The sequence below is a fragment of the Mesoplodon densirostris genome, chromosome 12, assembly GCF_025265405.1.
Source record: "Mesoplodon densirostris isolate mMesDen1 chromosome 12, mMesDen1 primary haplotype, whole genome shotgun sequence".
Taxonomy (NCBI): Eukaryota; Metazoa; Chordata; class Mammalia; order Artiodactyla; family Ziphiidae; genus Mesoplodon; species Mesoplodon densirostris.
In genome coordinates, this window is record NC_082672.1 from 16,136,713 (window position 1) to 16,141,136 (window position 4,424).

Below are 4,424 nucleotides of genomic sequence, written 5' to 3' on the forward strand. Positions count from 1 at the left end.
ATAAGCACTTCTAGGATAAACGGCCAGTGGTGAGAAATATTGAACAAAAGACAATATTTAACCCTCTAAACTGTCCCACCATGACCTGGCCCTAACTTGGGCTCAGCAAGTCAATAGCAGCTGACATTGATGCGGTTCCCTACTGATGATTATAAGGTGCCTTTCGGGACATTATCCTATCTTCAAGTCCCTGATCTGGGAAAATGCAAAAGGGTGACTTCCCACTGGAGAGACTCATTACAGACTTGGAAAATATATAAAGAAGATAAGAGCTTTATTCATATAAACAAAGTGTCTGAAGAGGCAGCGACGGCTTCACAGTAATACCAGCGTTACGGCGGTCGCTCCTCTTCTGCAAAATCGCCTAATCACTGGGGTTTCCTCCACCCTTCTTGGCTCCTTCCCCCTGTTTTCTGTACTGTTCTTCCACGTTTAGGCTCCAGCCCCTCAGTCTGTTCAGTGGCTGACTTCCCACCCCTCCCCGCCTGGACCTTAGTGCTTGGTTCGCATTGCTCTCATCCCACGCAGGACACATCTCTCATGTCCAAGCGAGGCCTTTGACCACCCGGATGACGTGGGCCCAGCCTCATCCCCCTCCTCTCTCTGCCTCACCTCCGAGCTCTGATAACACTGCCCACAGTGGGTAGCTCTCCGTACACACCGCGGGTTTTCTCACCTCGAGCCTCTGCCCTCAGTGTCCTTTCTACCTGAGCTGAAGGTCAGCACGCAACCTCCCTCAAGGACCAGAGAGTAAATATTTGAGGATTTTCCAGCCACACAGTCTCTGTGGCAACAACACAACATGCAAGCAGCCGCAGACATAAATCAGCATGCTGGGTTCTAGCAAAACTTGATTTAGAGACACAGAACATTGAAATTTCATGTCATTTGCATATGTTGTGAAATATTCATCTTCTCTTGATTTTCCCCCCAATCATTTAAAAATGCGAAAACTATTCTCAACTATGGGTTGTATAAAAACCAGGAGCTGCCTGGATTTGGCTCACGGGATGAAGTTTGCCAATTCCTGACCTAGATTAGATTAGCTCTTCACAGCCATGTCAGATGGTATCTCCTTCAGGAAACTTCCCTGAACTTTGGGCATGTTTGACAAAAAAAATCCTTCATCTGTGCTCCCATGGGACCCAGTTCATATTTTTTTCAGCTCTTCCCATAGCATTTTGAAATGACCTGCTTCTGTGCCTGACTTCCTACTAGCAACTCAGTCCCCTGGGACAGGGATGGAGCCTCCCTCCTCCTGGGCTCCAGGGCCCAGCCTGGTACTCCCAGCTGGGTCAGGGCTCAGTCTTTGAGAGGTCACTAAGTGGAGCTGGGCATTCTGGGGTGACGTCTGAACCATCTCCCCTGATTTGCTTGGGCCCTGCAGGGAAACAGACCACTGTAAATAAGAAAGGGGCATGTGGACTACACTGTGGACCAGACTGTTACCTGATCTGGAGAGAAGGAAGCAGTGATTATGGGAAAAATGTGCAAGGTACTTGGAACATATGAGAGCTCTGGAAAGAATGGACCCTTGAAAGGTGGGGCATGTGAAGGGGAGGGCATTTCCCTGCTACAGAGCTTTTCTAAGGGACGGAGGTGTCCTTCTGCCTCAGAATCACCAGCCTCACCCCAAGCCTACAGCTCAGAATGGCCAGGGGAGCTAGGGGATCTACATTTTAAACAGCACACCCATCCCCCAGGGGATTCTTCTACACACTGCCGCTAGCGGACCATGTTGTACTGCTTGAGCACAGACTACCTAGCTGCCTCTGAAGACTGATTCAGGCTGCATCCAAGTTGGGGAATGTCTTAGTCCCAGCTGCTATAACAAAATACTATAAACTGGGTGGCTTCTAAAGATCGAGCATTTATTTCTCACAGTCTGGAGGCTAGAAGTCCAAGATCAGGCAACAAGCATGGTCAGGCTCTGGTGAGGTCCGCTTCTGTGTTGCAGATGGCCAGCTTCTCACAGTATCCTCACATGGTGGAGAGCAGAGAGGGAAGCAAGCTAAGGCACTAATCCCATTCATGAGGGCTCCACCCTCATGACCTCATTTAAACCTAATTACCTCCCAAAGGCCCCACCTCCTAACACCATCACATTGTGGGGTAGGATTTCAACATATGAATTTTGGGGGGACACAAACATTCAGTCCATTACAGGGAAATTAGGGAAAACAGTAGTCTAGAGCCCATGTAGCTTTAGCAGGGAGCAAACACACTCCAAGTGTTTCCAGAGGCCACAGACAGCTCAGGCCATCACATTGACATAAAAAGCACTGCAGACCACAGGGCATCAATACAGGTGATCTGAGCAGATGTGGGCAGTGGCTGAACAGCAGTTGAAGTGGAGGGCAAGACACAGGAAGGCATGGGGGGAGGGGATGGAAGGGAAGGGGATGGCGGAGGAAGGGAGAGTTTTAGTGTGCTAAGGCTGACATAACAAATACCACAGACTGAGTGGTTTCAACAGCAGGTATTTATTTCCTCATAGTTCTGGAGGCTGGAAGTCCAAGATCAAAGGGTCATCAAGCTTGGTTCCTTTTGAGGCCTCTTTCCTTGGTTTGTAGATGGCCACCTGCTGGTCGTGTCCTTACATGGTCTTTCCTCTGTGCACATGTGCCCCTGGCATCTCTTTGTGTATTCAAAATGTCTCTCCTTATGAGGACACCAGTCAGATTAGATTATGGCCATCAAGAATCTGCAGGCCAGTAGGACCCACGGGGACTATGTGCCAAGTTGGTGCTAAGTACACAGTTGTTGAACTGCATTCAAGTGACTTCAGGCCAAAACCCAAGCCCTCACTGCCCAGGCTCTACCATGCTTCAACACTGCCCCTGCGCCTCTCTTGGGGCCTCAACTCTTAATAGAGAAGTGTGGTTGACTTCAGGTAGGCATAACAGCCAGCATGATTGAGATATCCAGCTTCTGGAATTGTACCAATGGGATTCCAAATACTGGACTCTGCCATTTAGTAGAACATGATCAAGCTGCTTAAACTCTCCGAGAGTATATTTTTTCATCTGTAAACATGGCAATAATCTCCAGTATAAGATTCTTGTGAAGATTTATATGAATGATATTCTACTTAACTAAATGATCTCTTCTTCTCAAAACGAAAATCAATCTAGTTAAGCTTATTTATGCATTAATGAACTCAACCTGGTTGAAGTGGCAGTATTTTTATGAAAAAGGCTGGATCCCCGAATGGCTGTATGGAGCAGGGCTCCCTCCCTGTCTCCTGAGAGACCCACGTTGAGCTGTGATGAGAATGAGAAATAAACCTTTATTGCGTTAAACCACTGCACATTCAGGTTTTTGTTACTGCAGCCAGCATTTCTTGTTGTGACAAATGCCAAGCACAAATCCTGTGTCAATCTTTGCCATTCTAGAATTGAATATAATTTTTACAACACTGAATCCATGTCTACGTTCTTTCATATTTGTGTTTTCTCATAGGACATACCATTTTTTAAATAATAAGAGCACCAAAGCCCCAGAACATGGTGCTAAGGTGCAAATGCATAATGTCACAACTTATTACATGACACCTGGATCAAAAAAACAGGAAGGTAAGGTTTAAAAATAAAAGTAAATAAGGGGTTATTAAAAATGCAATACTATATAAAATTGATTCCGTGTATTCAAAACTTAAAAGATCTCTACCTCTTCATAAATGTCAAAGGACCACAAGGTTCTTTTTTATCCCAAGGACTGAACCAACAACAAAAAAAATTCTTTAACCATATACTTCTAGAATTAAAGGTCATCTCTGGAGACTTCAATAACAGACATAAATAGTTTGTAAAGTGTTGTTGGCATAATCAAGAACTGTTTCTCAATCCTTTTCTATAAAAAACTAGATCACACCTTTTTTTGTGATTTAGACTATTATTTTTTGTCTTCTCCTTGTGGAGAGTGAGCACCATAAGAAAATCGAGGAAAGCATGGTCAGTGTGTCCACTTTATCCCACTCATCTTCCATCCTCTGGGGTCGGGTCTGCTGTCCCTACATACCACCCGCTCCAGGGGTCACCACCACCTCAGGGGGTGTCTCCTTCGATTCCATGAGATCCCAAAGTCACACACTTCTTGGGACAGCAGCAGGGTCCCAGCCAAGAGGTGGACCTCCCAGCCCCCAGGCTGTCCTGGCTTCCCACTGCTACCCAGGTAGCCTCTTTCTGGCCACATTTGTGGCACTGTGACCTCAGGCTAAATAAATCTCATTTCTCTCTTCTTGCCTCTAAGTCTCTTCCATTAATTCCCTTTATTGGCTCTGAACTTGCTCCAAACTTTTCCTCAGGAGGCCTGACTGTGTCTGGCTCTAGAGGGGGGTGCTGCCTGGGGTGGGGCGTAGACTGGTAGATGGCGTATCTCAGTGACCACAGGACAGGCTCACTAACATGCCTGGTCTTGCTGCT